Here is a 17,205-nt window from a genome sequence, read left to right as displayed (position 1 = left end):
GGCGGTTCGACCCAGGTACGTACTGAGGGACGTAGAAGGAAGCGCAGGGAAAGTGGAGGATGTGGACTGTATGGAACTCTATGCTGATGCTGTATCTGAAAGGATGTGCTGCAAAAACAACAAAGTAAAGTTTTATGTTTTCAGTTTGAAAGGACTCTGTCTCTTTATATGCAACAACGGCAGCAGTGGAACTTCAGCCAGTCCGAATGGACCCTGACGGTGCAGAAGGTGAAGCAGAAGTTATATTCATGTGACTGGAGACCATGGCGTGTTGAAGTATATATCCCCAGTCATGACTATGGCCCTGGCGCTCTGTCACACTTGGCGTAGTCGGCAGGATCCCGTAATCATGCACCGTGGGAATGCCGTGGAAGTTGTTATTGATGTGACCAGAAAGAGTGAAGATGAAGATATTGTGAATGCTACTGAAATGCTGGATTTGACTGATATTATGGACATGACTAAAACCATGAATGTAACTGACACTGTGATGACAAAGATGGCGGCTGTGAAGATGGCGGAGGATGGTGCCAAAAAGGAGAACGATGACAGTGATCCCACCCTTCGTGGGCGTTACAGCCCTGAGCTGGTGCGAAAATCTGTCAAGCGACATCCCCCGGTCCACCCACGGTGGGCACGCTAGAGAAGGAAGAGACCTTGCCCTCCACAATCGAATTCTGCAAAATGGGTGGAGCGGATGGAAGCAACCCCCACCTTGGAATGGGTGGGGGCCAGAAGAAAACCCTGTATGCAGCTGGCGGTTGCTGGAGCCAGAACACCACCGTGTACCGGAGAAGACCCGACCCGGACGATAGGGGAGTCGACGACGAGTTCTGGACTCACTGTTTCCCCGTACCTGCAGTGGAACCAGGGACGGATTGTCATCTGGAGCCGGGATGCCATCAGGAGCCGGAACATCATTGCTCGGAGCTGGAGGCCGGTGAACCGGAAGCAGAGACTGTCCCGGAGGAGTTCGCACCGGAAGTGGAAGAGACTGGACCGGAGTGCGCAGCTGCCTTGGCGGAGGGATCTGGAAGTCATGAGACGATTGTGACGAGGGCACCGCAGTAAGTGGTGAGTGGTCCTTAGCCCCTGACTCCAGAAGGCTGGACTGTGCCTCGGCCCCAGACCCCAGAGAGCAAGCCCACGCTTAGTAACACCTCGTCTCTTGGCTTGTCGTGGTCCCATCAGATGACAGGGGGCCCCTTCTCAACCCCTGGGCAGTGTGGAGGATGACCTGCAGCTATATGTAGGCTTGGAACAGGTGCAGTCGGTCCCCTGTTCCCTGGGCGCTGAACGATCTAGGCCCCCTCCTTCCCTGTCATTGCAGCAGGAGGATACGACACCTGCGGCTGCAGGGTCGTCAACTGGAGCTTGGGCATGGAGCCCGATGTGGGGAAAAAGTGACATGGGAGATGTGTCACTGAACTGGAGTGTACATTTGACAAAAGTGAAGTAGTGCTCGTTGCACGATCAAGAAGGCGATTGTTCCGCATCCCTGTGAGCAAAGGAGCCCTATAGCACCAAATCCCGGTGCAGTGTGGCCGGTATCGGCCACGGTAGAATGTTGAGTGTTGTTTTTGTTTTTTTTTTCCATTTTTGAACTGTCTACTTTTCTTGCTGGTAAGCAGAACTTTACCCTTTAGGATTCACTGAACCTGGGATTACGGACCATGTGCGGCTATGGCACCAGACTGTATTTCCGAACCAGGAAGCACGCACATGGTCTACGGGTCCGTACTTTCCACAAAGGAAGGGGGGCCTCCCCCAGGAACTGTAGGCCCTATGAATGCTCCACCTTGTATATTTATTTTCTGGTCCGATGTACGGGACCGTAATTTGTTAAGCAGTGGATTACACCTGCAGGACTGTTAGTGTTAGGCGTCGGATTCCTGCAGCTACACAACAGGAATCCAGAGCCTCACATGCTGCTTTGCAGCAAGTCATTCCTGAGGCTAAGTTCCTCTGCCGCTCCACTGAGCATGCTCACGAGACGATCTCCCATTGGAGGTCAGGAGTCACATGCTCAGGTCCTTCTCCAGATCTGATTGGTCCATCTCAGAGATCTGGAAGGTCCCGGCAGGGCACAGCTATAAAAGGCCCGCATGGCCGTTCGGCTATGCGCTAGTATAGACTCTTGCTAGATGTGTGAATGGTGACGGATGTATGACTCTGGTGACTGACTTATTAAGATTCCCCTCCCTCTGATATTATGCATGTGGATAGGGAACTATAGTAAGAGTCAGCGCCAGTCAGTGGCAAGCCATAGGCCACTGTGCACACCGCACCTCTACACTAGCGTCCGGTGGTGTCACATCTCTCACGGCACTATCGCATTGCGGCTGTGTCTGCCGCCGCGCTGCTTTCAACAGCACTTACTGGCATCTGCAGTAGGTTTAGACGGACACCGCTCCCTGTCTTGGACTCGTGTCCTGTGACCAGATACCGTGCGTGCAATTTCGCTGAGACCTGTGAGTCTAACAGGCTTGGTGTTTATGTTTATGTTACCATGCCTCTGTTAGTTAACAGAGTCTGCTCTGTGCACATCGGGTGAATTTGAATCTGTGCGCATTATACCGCCATATAGCGCATCTGCCATTAATTAGCAGCAGTATTAACACCTTCTGCACGGTGGACCCCGAGCGGCGAACGCACTTTATTATTCATTTATTTAGTGCGTTCCGCTGATCCTAACAGTTAGCCAGGCCCTTATTTTTAGGAGCACGAACTCTCCTGCAATGACTTAAAGACTCAGCTCGTAATGAGCCAATGTAATATTTCTACCTCGTTGAACTGTGTTGCCTCCCTACGTGAAGTATTGCTGTACAGATTAAAAATTATTTGTAACTTGGTCGGGGACGACCAATCTAAAAGGAAGGGAGAAATGTAAGGGGTTACTAAGATCGTTCATTATTTATTTCCGCTGACTATATACGACTCGTTAAGTGTAAATAATGTTATGTCCTTTATTATTGGATATATGTAAAATACTTGTACTAGGGAAATAGTTTATTTAGGGGGAGCCAGCCGTGGGTAAGATAGGGGAATTTCCTGTTTTCAGTCAGTGAAGCTTGGGAGCCGAGACAGGCTAGTCAGGCCTGTGAGCCCAGAAAGGGCCAGGGGGCACGTGTAGGACGGCTGGACTCTGTATCGTTCAAGGACATGTAGTGAGCAACAGAGACAACAAAGACAACAGCAGTAACAGCAGTGTGAATCAGGTCACTCATCATGTGGCAGATCATCGCATGGCCTGATGCCCTTAGATCCATGGCAAAATGGCTGAGGGAACCCCCAAGTGCAGAGAGTCTGGACAGGGAGAACGCTGCATTACCGCAAGCAGTGGTACGACCAGGGCATGTACTGAGGAATGTAGAAGGAAGCGCTGGGAAAGTGGAGGATGTGGACTGTATGGAACTCTATGCTGATGCTGTATCAGAATAGGATGGGCTGCGAAAACAACAAAGTAAAGTTTTACATTTTCAGTTTGAAAAGGACCCTGTCTCTTTATATGCAGCAACGGTAGCAGTGGAACTTCAGCCAGCCCGATGGGAGTGTTCTGCCTTCTTCCACGTATGATGCTGTGTGGATTCCAGCACACGGCTTAACCTTTCATCCACTCCCAGTAACAAGACTGTATGGGTGCTTAAGTCTATTATTTATTGGGATGATATGGACAACAATGGGAGATGATAACAGATGGTATAATAAAACACAGTAGTAGATGAGATCAGGGGTTGTTGTACAAAGTTGTAGATTTTATCAGAGATTGTTGAACACAGTTATGGATGATTCAGGTAAAAACTATGAGACAGATAATGCAGCATGTCAGTACTGGTAGATAATATACAATACACAAATACTGGCAGGTAATTACAGCAATACAAAGTACTATCACAACAGTAGCAACTAATGGCTGCCAGCTTGCACTCACTGACAAGAGGATTCATATCCAGAGGATGCATATAACTATTATGCAGTGTAATAACATTACAGGAGCTGAACATGCATTGCAAACATCATGGGGGGCTGCATTATGGCTGCTAACACAGATGTATAGCACATAATTGCATTAATCCTACCGAAATCTGCTTGTATAAGCAATGGTGTTGCAGAGAGCTGAGCTGAGCACATGTGAGCTACTCAGAAGACTAGCTCAAAATGGTTACATGTTGCTGACCAGGGAAGGAAGAAGGGCAGTTCTGAACAGTTAACCATTTAGGAAAACAGAAGCTTCCAAACATATGAATAAGAAAGAGAAGGGCAACTTATGACACCTACTGGCGATATTTGGAACAGCACTTAAAAATATCTTGCTGCACAGAATGGCCAGAACAGGGACCCTGACGGTGCAGAAGGTACGCTGCAGAGGGGACACTATTTTCATGTGACGGGAGACCAGGGCATGTTAAAGTACATACACTCAGCCACGACTACAGCCCTGGCCCTCCCTCACACTGGCACAACCAATAGTATCCCCATAAATCATATCCCTAATGGATCTGTCATATTTAACCCCTTCACGACCCATGACGCCTATGTAGGCGTCATGAAAAGTCATGCCAAAATGACCCATGACGCCCCCGTAGGCGTCATGCTATAAATAGTGTTTCGGCGGGTCGGGTGACCGGGGTCGCGGAAATTTCACCCGTCCCACAGATACAGGACAACATTGAGTTAAGCCCAGGGGGGTAGCTTCGCCCCCACATCGTTAGGATCGCTCTGATTGGCTGTTTCACTTTTAACAGCCAAACAGAGCGAAAGTAATATTTCATCAACAAAAATTGATGAAATATTACAATCCAGCCATGGCCGATGCTGCACTAGCATCGTACATGGCTGCAGACACTAATTTAACCCCCCACACCGGCTGGCAGGGGAGATTGGCCCCCGCCACGGACTGATGGCAGCGATGGGCCGCTGCCGTCACGATCTGCTCCTCCTCCCCTTCCCTCCTGTCCCCCCCGCTGTCCAATCCCCCCTCACCCTCCCCGGTACTTCCTATGACCCGCTCTGCCTCTCGGTGTCCCGCCGTCCCTCCTGCATGGGCGCCGCCATCTTGGAAGATGGCGGGCGCATGCGCAGTGCGCCCGCCGGCATTTCCTGGCTGCAGATTCAATTTTTTTTTATTTTGATCAGTATGATAAACTCTCACAGTGATAAAAATAAAAAAAGTAAATCACCGCCCCCCTTATCACCCCCATAGGCAGGCACATGTAATTAAATAAAGAAAATATTTTTATTTTTCAATTAGGGCTAGGGTTGGAATTAGGGTTAGGGTTGGAAATAGGGTGAGGGTTGGTATTAGGGTTTGGGTTGGTATTAGGGTTAGGGTTGGAATTAGGGTTAGGGTTGGAATTAAGGTTAGGTTGGAATTAGGTTTGGGATTAAGGTTAGGGTTGGAATTAGAGTTAGGAATAGGTTTAGGGGTGGGTTGGGGTTGGGATTAGGGAAAGGCTTGTGATTAGGGTTAGCGGTGTATTGGGGTTAGGGTTGTGGTTAAGGTTATGATTAGGGTTGGGATTAGGGTTAGGGGTGTGTTGGAGCTAGAATTGAAGGGTTTCCACTGTTTAGGCACATCAGGAGGTCTCCAAACGCGACATGGAGCCACCATTTATTCCAGTTAATTTTGCGTTCAATAAGTCAAACAGTGCTCCCTCCATTCCGAGCCCTGACGTGTACCCAAACAGTGGTTTACCCCCACATATGGGGTATCAGCGTACTCAGGAAAAATTGCACAACAACTTTGGGGGTCTAAATTCTTCTGTTACCCTTGGGAAAATAAAAAATAGGGGGCTAAAAAGTTATTTTTGTGGAAAAAAAATATTTTTAATTTTCACGCCTGGGCATTATAAAATTCTGTGAAGCACTTGTGGGTTCAAAGTGCTCACCACACATCTACATAAGTTCCTTGGGCAGTCTAGTTTCCAAAATGGGGTTACTTGTGGGGGGTTTCCACTGTTTAGGCACATCAGGGGCTCTGCAAACGTAACATGACACCCACAGACCATTCCATCAAGTCGGCATTTCAAAATATCACTACTTCCCTTCCGAGCCCCGACGTGTGCCCAAACAGTGGTTTACTCCCACATATGGGGTACCTTCGTACTCAATACAAACTGGACAACAACTTTTGAGGTCGAATTTATCCTGTTACCCTTGTTAAAATAAAATATTGTGGGCTAAATAATCTTTTTTTGAGGAAAAAAAATATTTTTTATTTTCACGGCTCTGCGTTATAAACTGCTGTGAAGAACTTGGGGGTTCAAAGTGCTCACCACTCATCTAGATTAGTTCCTTGGGTGGTCTAGTTTCCAAAATGGGGTCACTTGTGGGGGGTTTCCTCCGTTTAGGTACATCAGGGGTACAGGATGCGTTGAAGCGTTCTAGAGTTATTACCTCAAAAAGGGACACTGGTCAGAAATGCAAAAAATGGCCAGGTCATTAAGGTCAAAATAGGCTGGGTCATGAAGGGGTTAATGATATATTATTATTGTTATTTATTTATATAGCACCATTGATTCCATGGTGCTGTACATGAGAAGGGGTTACATACAAATTACAGATATCACTTACAGTAAACAAACTAACAATGACAGACTGATACAGAGTGGAGAGAGGACCCTGCCCTTTCCGGCTTACATGCTACAGGATGGTGGGGAAGGAGACAGTAGGTTGGTGGGTTGCAGCAGTTCCGGTGTTGGTTGAGGTGATATCACCGGTAGTGGTGAGAGAGAAGGAGGTAGCGGGGTCATTGCAGGCTGTAGGCTTTCTCAAAGAGGTGAGTTTTCAGGTTCCGTCTGAAGGATCCAAATGTGGTTGATAGTCGGACTTGTTGGGGCAAAGAATTCCAGAGGATAGGGGCTATTCGGGAGAAGTCTTGGAGGCGTTTGGGTGAGGAACGAATAAGTGTGGAGGAGAGAAGGAGGTCTTGGGAGGACCGGAGATTACGTGAGGGAAAGTATCGAGAGATTAGTTCAGAGACATATGGGGGAGACAGGTTGTAGATGGCCTTGTAGGTCAGAATTAGTAATTTGAACTGGATACGCTGAGGGAACGGGAGCCAGTGAAGAGATTTGCAGAGGGGAGAAGCGGAGGAGTAGCGAGGAGAGAGATGAATTAGTCGGGTGGAAGAGTTAAGGATGGACTGGAGAGGTGCGATATACATCAGTGTAGTCCATTCATAGGCTCTGCAGTGTACATATGAAGGAGGGCATCACAGCAGGGAATTCAATATTGAACATGTGGCTTAAAAAATCCCATATCCTTAATCCAAAACTATATTAGACTGGAATTGTTATTGACTCACTAAAATGGGAATTTCGGCTGCCAGAAGAGAAGGTGGTATCATTGATGGAATAGGTAGCCAGGGTGCAGCGGGTTAAAAAATTCATATTCAGGGAATTGATTTTTTTAGGAAAGTGGCGGTGATCAGGTGGCTTGACTTAGAGGTATGGGTTGGAGAAGGGTGTTGCAAGAAGTGCATCATAGCACTCACCTGGATAGGGCACCGGATATGTTGGTGTTACATGTGGGGGGTAATGACCTCAGAGTTTGCCCGTTTAGAGATTTGATCAAAGATGTTGAACATGACTTGTTGCACCTTTGGAAGTCCTTTTCAGGGATGATTACAGTTTGGTCTGAAATCATTCTGCGAAAGTGCTGGGGTAGCGCTCTGTCAGTCAAGAAGGTTAATAAGACGCAGATAAAAGTGAATGGGGCAGGATCTAAGTTTATTTCTCGGAATGGGGCCATTGCTGACTGCCCTTTTGATTTTGAAAATGGAGGGGATGATTTTGGGTTGGCAGATGGTATACACTTGAATGCGGTAGGCATTGACCTTTGGGCACTGGATTTGCAAGAGGGGATTGAAAGGGCCATAGCATTACATTGTAGGAGGGTCTCGTCTATTTTGAGGTATTCAAAGTGCCCTCATTGTGGCAACTGGGGAGTCCTTGAAGTTTGTTCTAAAATGGTCTGGGGGATCCATTAGAATATGGATTCCTCAATTGGAAAAAGATGGTTTTGATCTGGTACTTTTGGGGGGACTTACGGCAATGGAATGTCAGGTCCCTGGAAGTTTAAAGGTACTATGGAACCCTTTGGGTTATGGTACTCCTGAGCCAGTTGGGCAACGACTGGGAGTAATTATGGTTTATGGTTTCTATTTTTGGTAATCACCAGGTTTTGGAGCCACAAGGACCCTACCATTATTATATAAAACTTGAATTTTATTTTCTGTTTGTTTAAATAAAGGCTACAGTGACATGGTTTTTAAAATGCAGTGAAATGTGTGTCGGGTGTGGTGGCTCTGCTGGCAATATGATTAGGATAACTCTGTCTTCTCTATTATGTGTTTATACACCTGTTTACGTTTATACATGCTTTTGTCCTATTGCTGGTTGTGTATAACCTACATTTAGCCACTGCATTTTATTTAATAAGTCTATCTGGACTTTTCTCCATATCTATATGTATAAATGCTGCCATTACTTTATCCCTGATATTGTACAGGTTTTTTTTCTAAATGGATTGAGCAGTTATATTATGTTGTCTTATTACCATTTATGCACATGTATTATTAATATTATGGTATCAACATATTATCATTTGTATATTTTATAATTGGTTAAATTATACACCTCTGCAGTGTCTTACTGTATATGCCCCTTACCCCCAGGCACACCCACACTTTTTTCCTGTACTTGTCTTTCCCTATTTTTTGTTGGTATATACATATATTTATATGTTTTTATATTAATTATAATAAAAATGTTATTTTAGCCTTTCTAAAAAATGTGTTTTTGGTCTTTCTTATATTCTCCTTTATTTTTTGCCTTTGATACCTCTGATCAAGGCTTTTGGTGTTTGTTCCCTTTTGGGAGGATCTCAAACCGGCTAATTCCACCTCCATATTTTTTTTTTCAGGGTACTCTACATTTGTTTTGATTTTACACTCTTTTTTCCCCACCCATACTCTATGGCAGGGGTCCCCAACCTGTAGCTTGGGAGCCACATGTGGCTCGCGGTCCCATGAATTGTGGCTCGCAACTGTCTGCCAGCTTGGTGCATTAGGTCCAGGTCAAGCAAAAAGGTATGAAGAGTACATCTCAAAATGGTGAATTTTGTGAGTAGTCCTGCACAGAAGTGCAGATGTGGATGCACATTTACCGGTCTTAGGGGTTTAGAGATGTTTTAGGTATGGTACACTGGAGGATGATACTACCTGTCAGAGGAGGTGCTCAAAGCTGGATGTGAAAGTGTGTTTGAAGTCATTGATGGGAGAATACTGAATGGGGGTATTGTGGGAACCCCTGGATCTCAGGTTACTGCTTTGGAGTGATTTGTGTGGAAAATCTTTGGTTATCATTATACCTGTAATGGGGGCTTTGGTTGACACTACTTTGAAGGGGGTGGGAGCTGGATGTGGCTCGCGACCCTCTCTCTAAGCTGAATGTGGCTCTCAAGTTCAGAAAGGTTGGGGACCACTGCTCTATGGTAAAACACAGCATTATGCCATCAAGCTTGGCAGGGTGTGCAATCTAATTTTTCCAAAATGTTGCCCCTCCTGTTTGTTGTCTTGGTGCCAAGGTTCCGGCCCCTTTCCCTTAGGTCCATAGGGGACTTCTACTACTCATTTGTCTCTATGGTATACCCTCTTTAGCAGTTCCTTAAAAGTGATGAAGATTTGGCTTAGAAAGCCACCACACAAAATACTGCCCTGTATCATGCAAGAACTGGGAGTGATCCCACCAGGAACCCAGGACTGGAGCAGACTATAGGGAATATCTTCAATAACTAAATTAAATTATCAAGTCAAATGTTTTACTATTTTGAAGAAATTATGCATAAATGTACTTAAAATGCATAACTCCTTTACATTATATTTTCTTTAGGGTGTTCAGGGAGTGAGAATAACCGAATGGTCGCTCTCTAAGACTATCTTCTGGTGGAGCTCCACAACTAGAGTGACCATTCAGAGGCAGATGCGACGAGATCTGAGATCTTCACCCACTTGGTCTCATGCCGTGATCTTTGTATGTGAAGAGAGATGCCCATTGTCACGAAATATGCAAATATGGCAAAAAAATGTCAGCTTACCCCGATGTCTGTAGATAAATTCCAATCCAATTCCTCGCACGGATCAGGCAGAGCAACCAGAAAGTGCAATAAAACAGAAAAAATCCAGCGTGGAATGAAAAGGTAAAAGATGTATCGTATATGTTAGGCGTTGGGTTCCTGTCGCTGCACAGCAGGATTCCTGAGCTTTGCCTTCAGCGATCTCCCATTCCTCTCCAGCCACAGTGGAGCCTGCTCAGCAGACTTGTCAATCCCAGCACTCTCCTCACACCAGCATTGTAGGTTTGGTTGCTGCTGGCACTTCTGGTCCAGCTATAGCAACACATGCTGGCCAGCAGCAAATGACTCCAGGGACTAAGTCCTCCTTTTGGTCCACTGAGCATGCCCGTGAGCCAATCTCTCATTGGAGATTGGAGGTCACATGTTCAGGTCCTTCTCCAGCTCGGATTGGACCATCAGGGGGTCCCGGAAGGACACGGCTATAAAAGGTTTGCATGGCCACCCCGCCATGCGCTATGATAGACTCTGATGCTATAACGCTTAGTGTATGTGAGATGATGGATGTATGAGACTGGTGACTGACTCATTAAGATTCCCCCTCCTCTGATACGTATGAGTTAGGGTTCAGGAATCAGAGTAGCACCATAGTTCTAGCACTGCTTAGCACCGCAGTCTAGTCTCTCACCGTTCTCTAGCACCTTGGGGCGTCGGCCAGTACAGGCCTTACGTACCGCTGCTACCGCTGTGTCTGCCAGAGCAGTGCCACGCTCTGTTGCATGCGCTTACCAGCAGTTGTTAGGCTGGTTGGTGGTTATCACCAGGGCAGACATTGCATTCGCTCTGAGCAGTGCTACATATAGCAGTGACCTGTGACATAAACAGGTCTCGCTTACACGCCGACTGGTGTGGACTCCGTGGAGTAACAGAGTCCGCCTCTGCAAGCACTGGGTCAGGGGTTACCCGCTGGTGTCTGGCTTTCTCATACTTTATATCTCTCCTCATTGCTTAGCTGCAGGTTATCACCTCTGCACGGTGGACTCCGGGCTGCGAACGCACCTCGAATCCTATTACCATCTATATTATTGGGTGCGTTCCTCCATCCCTTAACAGTATATACTAGCGTATAAGCCGAGATTTTCAGCCCATTTTTTGGGCTGAAAGTACCCCTCTCGGCTTATGCGCAAGTCACATAGCCAGGTGGTAGGTGGGGGAGAGGGGAGCGGGGGTGTCACATCATACTGACCCCCCTGGCGTGGTCTCTGCAGCCCCCCTGCTTGTCCCATGGTCTCCCTTCCTTCCTACAGCGGTCACATGGTACCGCTCATGAAAGTCATGAATATGTGCATATTTATGACTTTAATGAGCGGTACCACGTGACCGCTGAAGGAGGGAAGGGAGACCGTGGGAGAATGGGGCTGCAGAGACGCGCCGGGGGAGGTAAGTATAGCGATATTCACCTGTCCCGGTTCCAACGCTGCTTGAAGCTGTCTGCCTGATGAGTCCTGCTGTCAGTGATGTTCAAACAGCAGAGGGCGCAGTGACGTGGTTAGTGCGCACCCTCTGCTGCCTGATGTCACTTACAACTGGACCCGGTGGGCCAACAGCGGCGAGCAGCATTGGAACCGGGACAGGTGAATATCTCAGGTGCCGGGTCCTGAGCCTGCTAAGCACACTGGCACCTGGCCCCCAGGGACAAGAGGTGAGTATGTCTTTTTTTTTGTTAATACCTGCAGTAGCGGCAGCAGCAATATATGGGGGCATAATCTATGGGGCACCTTATGGGGGCAGCATATGGGGGCATATTCAATGGAGCATCTTCTGGGGGCAACATATGGGGGCATATTCAATGAAGAATCTTATGGGGGCAGCATATGGGGGCTTATTCAATGGAGCATCTTATGGGGGCAGCATATGGGGGTATTTTCAATGGAGCATCTCATGGGGGCAGCATATGGGGGTATATTCAGTGGAGCATCTTATAGGGGCAGTATATAGGGGCATATTCAATGGAGCATCTTATGGTGGCAGCATATGGGGGCATATTCAGTGGAGCATCTTATGGGGGCAGCATATGGGGGCATATTTAATGGAGCATTTCATGGGGGCAGCATATAGGGGCATATTTAGTAGAGCATTTTATGGGGGCAGCATATAGGGGCATATTCAATGGAGCATCTTATGGGGAAGCATATGGGGGCATATTCAATGAAGAATCTTATGGGGGCAGCATATGGGGGCTTATTCAATGGAGCATCTTATGGGGGCAGCATATGGGGGTATTTTCAATGGAGCATCTCATGGGGGCAGCATATGGGGGCATATTCAATGAAGAATCTTATGGGGGCAGCATATGGGGGCTTATTCAATGGAGCATCTTATGGGGGCAGCATATGGGGGTATTTTCAATGGAGCATCTCATGGGGCAGCATATGGGGGTATATTCAATGGAGCACCTTATGGGGCAGCATATGGAGGCATATTTAATGGAGCATCTTATGGGGGCAGCATATGGTGGTATATTCAATGGAACATCTTATGGGGGCAGCATATGGGGGCATAATCTATGGAGCATCTTATGGGGCAGCATATGGGGCATAATCTATGGAACGTCTTATGGGGCCATAACCTTTAAGGAGCAGCATATGGGGCATTTTATTCTATGGAGCATCTTATGGGGCCATTATTAACCTTTGTGCAGCATTATATGGGCCGTATTTTGTGTGGAGCATCTTATGGGGCCCATCATGAACTGTATGGAGCATTATATGGGGCTCCTGATTCAATATGGATATTCAAAAGCATTTAATCTACTGATGTGTCAATTAATTTTACTTTTATTGGTATCTATTTTTATTTTTGAAATTTACCAGTAGCTGCTTCATTTTCCACCCTAGGTTTATACGTGAGTCAATAAGTTTTCCCAGTTTTTTGTGGCAAAATTAAGGGGGTCGGCTTATACACAGGTCGGCTTATACGCGAGTATATATGGTATACTTTATTACTACCGTAGTTACTAAAAAGAAAAAACATTTTCCAGACAAGCATGCAGGTAGTTACTGCTCTTGAAAAAGAGCTGTAACTGCCTGCATGCTTGTCCGGAAAATGTTTTTCCTTTTTAGTAACTAGTAATAAAGTAAGTTTTTTACCTTTTCATTCCACGCTGGATTTTTTCTTTTTTATTGTCACAAAATGACTTATTTTGTTTTTTATTCTAGGGACACATACAGTGCTCTGCTGCATCTCCTTGGTTTGGGAATGACAAGCAGGTACAGCTCACAGACATTCCCCCTCACAAAGCTGCAGCCCCCCTTCCTCTTCTCCCCTCCCTCTGGCTGCTACAAATTTGTGTAATGTGAAGGTGTAATGTGAGACCAGCAGCTAGGCACATTTATTGCCCTAACCAGATAAATCCAGTCTTTCTCAAGCACATGGCAATCCAATGTCTCTGTGTTCATTTCAGATCAAATTTAATAACACAGATTAGGCAGGGAAGCAGGGCAAATATATGTTTGGAGACTGCATCCCGAAAACTACCCACAGTGGCGTTTTCTGACTTATGCGCACATCAGGAGCTGAGAAAAGGGTTCCTGCCTTCCCCTAACCAGCAGAGAGTTCATTTTTTGTAGCAATAGAAAGCTAATTTCATAATAAGAAAGATGATAGCCCTGCCGCCACTCTACAAGCCTCGCAGCCAGAGTTCTGGTACTTATAAGTTTTCTAGCAACTTCCAAAAGGGGAGTGCATTCCCTAGCTCCGCCCACCCAGTGAGGTCATGGGACATACGGTATAAGGCTATGAAGCCCAATTAGGAAGCTATCTTCTTGCCTGGGGAATCAGCTAGGAGAGGCTATGCATTTTGACCTGATGATTTGGGACGTTTCCCCTCCCCCCACCTCCACATGGCATGCCATTGCCTGATAGCTGTAAGTTTCATATCTTAATCCACTTTATTTTGTAATTGCCTGTATATATTGTATCTGTCTCTCTTTGTAACATCTTTTGTACTTTTGTAAACGCTGCCTATTCTTTTTGGAGTAAAATCTATAATCTTTACTAGTTCAGTTTTCCTTGCTCTATAAACTTATCGCGTCTCCGTACTAAATTCACGCTACCTAGTGGGTTGGCTCCTGACCCGATATTAATATAGACCTAGCAGCTGGTGGCAGCGAGTGTTCTGGGGATTTGGGGAGACTCGGCTAGTGATGGAACAGAGGTTTTATGTGTGTATAACCTGCCTGAGACTGGGGACATACATATCGCCCTCCCTTCAGAGTGCCCAATAGCCATTACATGACCAGACAGCCCTTCTGGCAACTACTTATCCTAAGTGTAGTTCCCTGACTGACCTGAGTGTAAGGGGGCACCAGAGAGCTGCATGTCCCAAACCAGCACTGGAAAGTGGGATATAATAAATCCCTGACAAACTGTGGGCAACTCCCCCCCCCCGCTTCATGACACCCATTACGGGCAAAGAATATATTTGTACAATTATGCTAGGAAATTGGTATTATCACCTTCTCCCTCTTTTCCCGGGTCACATCAAAAGGTGTGGACAGACTCATATAATGTCTTATTGCAGGCATTTTTTTTTGCTGTAGACTGGCTTAAACATTTTATCGAATTGAGGACATACCTTGTACTTGAAGCGGAAGTGGTCAGAAAAGGCTTAAGATGTCAAGCCAGAGTGTTCTGAAATGTAAGACAAGCAGACAGGAACTGGTCAAAAGGGTCGGAGACAACTTCATCTTGCAGCCCTAAATAATATCAGCATCCCATTTCAACTACTGAGCTTCCTGTGTAGGGACTGCGGTCATCTGGTAAAATAACACGTCTTTTCCATACACTGCAGATTGTGTCAGTAAAATACAGCAGTAAAATAAAAGGGTTATCCCATGAACAACTTTATCACCTAGCCTGCAAAACCCTGTAAATTTAACAACCCCTTTAAATAAAACTTCTCTCAACAGTATGGTTTATATTTGTTGTCCGTGTCTAAAAATACTGTCTAGTTGTTAACATGGGTGGCTAGCCCGGAATATGTTTGTTGGAAAACATGCTGTTAGTTGACACTGTCTGTAGGCTGTGTGTTTGTGGGGATTGGCTGGGGTGGGTGTGGGGTGAGTGTTAATAGCCATGAGGGGGCCTCACTGTGCCAGATTAAAATGGCTAAAATTGCTTTCTAGAGAGAGTGACAAGCCAGGCCAGTCATGTCAGAGTGAGGAGACTTACATGCCATGCATGCTCCTCTGGGAAATTTAATATGCAATTTGCGTCTTCAGAGAGGAAGAGGACTAAAACTCTAGTGACAACGTGATGACTGCAGGAATCAGCAAGTATTACACATCATCAGGACTCAATATGTCAGTGTGCAGAATTACAAGCACAGGAGGAACCTATCAGTCTAGGGAAGCAAAGCAGGGAAAACCCACTCGGGTCCGGCCTCTGGAGCTCGTCATCATAGTCGCAGGACGTATATTACTTGTATCGTTTATCAAAAAAGTGGCAGCATCAGAGTAGAACATCCATGACTGAAATAATGGTCAGGGCCGCCATCAGTGCATTACTGCCCTGACTGGTAAATGGGGCCTGATCAGCAGAGGGGGACCGCATCCGGCCCCGTCTCTTCTGCTCCGGGCCCCAGTGGCAGGATTCTGCCAATGCAGTAACTGAACTTGCATCTGAGATGCAGGTTTAGTTACTCTATTGTCGTGCAGGTCAACACAGCAATAGTTTAAGCCACCAGCCAATAAGGAGGCTTGCAGCTGATGTCAGTGCGCGCATCGCCATCTTATGATGTCATTGTCATTTGCCGGTGACTGCGCGCTTGAAACGCCTGGAGGGATAATCACCGCAGGAGGGCAGCCAGGTAAGGAGAAAAGTTCTTTTTTCCTTTTATTGAAAGCGGCAAGCTGCAATATGTTTCACCATCAGGATGTAGACACATGGACCATGTGTCTCCATGCTGCCTGGAGCAAAATGGAGACCAGAGCCAGAATGGAGACAAGGGGCAGATTGCAGACAAAAGGCAGAATGGAGACATGAGGGCAGAATGGGAGACATGGGGGCAGAATGGAGACATAAGGGCAGGATGGGAGACATGGGGGCAGAATGGAGGCAAGAGGCAGAATGGAGATAGGGGGCAGAATGGAGACACCGGGCAGGATTGGAGATACGGGGTAGGATGGGAGACACGGGGCAGGATAGGAGACACGGGGGCAGAATCCAGACACAGGGGAAGGATGGGAGACACGGAGGCAGGATGGGAGACACAGGGGGCAGGATGGATACACACGATGCAGGATGGAGCCATGGTACAGGATGGAGACACATGGTGCAGGATCATGGTGCAGGACGAAGACAGATGGTGCAGGATCATAGGGCAAGATGGATACGATTGAGACAGATGAGGCAGGATCATGGGGCAGATGGGGCAGGATCATGGGGCAGATGGGGCAGGATCATGGGACAGATGGAGCAGGATCATGGGTCAGAAGGGGCAGGATCATAGGACAGATGGGGCAGGATCATAGGACAGATGGGGCAGCATCATAGGACAGATGGGGCAGGATGGGACATCACATGAGGGCAGAATGGATACTCATGAGGGCAGTATGGGAGATCATATGGCTGGAGCCAGTAATGAGAAACACAGAGGCCAGGATGGGGGATATTATTACCATAAGAGCTAATTAAGATATATTATTACTGCAGTGATGTATTTATTTTATTTTTGAGGATACTGTTTTAAATGGGGGAGGCAGTCCTGTTACTGTGCAGAGCGAGACTGTCGCCTTTTTTTCTTCATCTCGTGTAGTTTAGAATTTGGGAAAAAATAAGTAACGTGTTCTGCAGGCAGAGATCTAGATAACTGTGTTATTTCCTGCAGAGACGAACCCTGGCTGGAAGAAGTGATGGCGGTCTGTGCTGGATGAAGATGAAAAACGAAGATAAAAGATTTCACTTAGAGACGTCTCTGGTGAGTCAGTGTGTTACCTGTACACTGAAACTATACACTGTACACTATATACAGTGGGCCTGTGTACAATGTAACCAGTGATCACTGTATTACCTTTACACTATACACTACATACAGAGCTCCTTGGTATAATGTCACCGGTGATCACTTTA

Source organism: Dendrobates tinctorius, unplaced genomic scaffold (assembly GCF_039654945.1).
Source record: "Dendrobates tinctorius isolate UK_male_01 unplaced genomic scaffold, ASM3965494v1 ptg000019l, whole genome shotgun sequence".
NCBI lineage: Eukaryota > Metazoa > Chordata > Amphibia > Anura > Dendrobatidae > Dendrobates > Dendrobates tinctorius.
Note: the sequence above shows the minus strand (reverse complement) of the source record.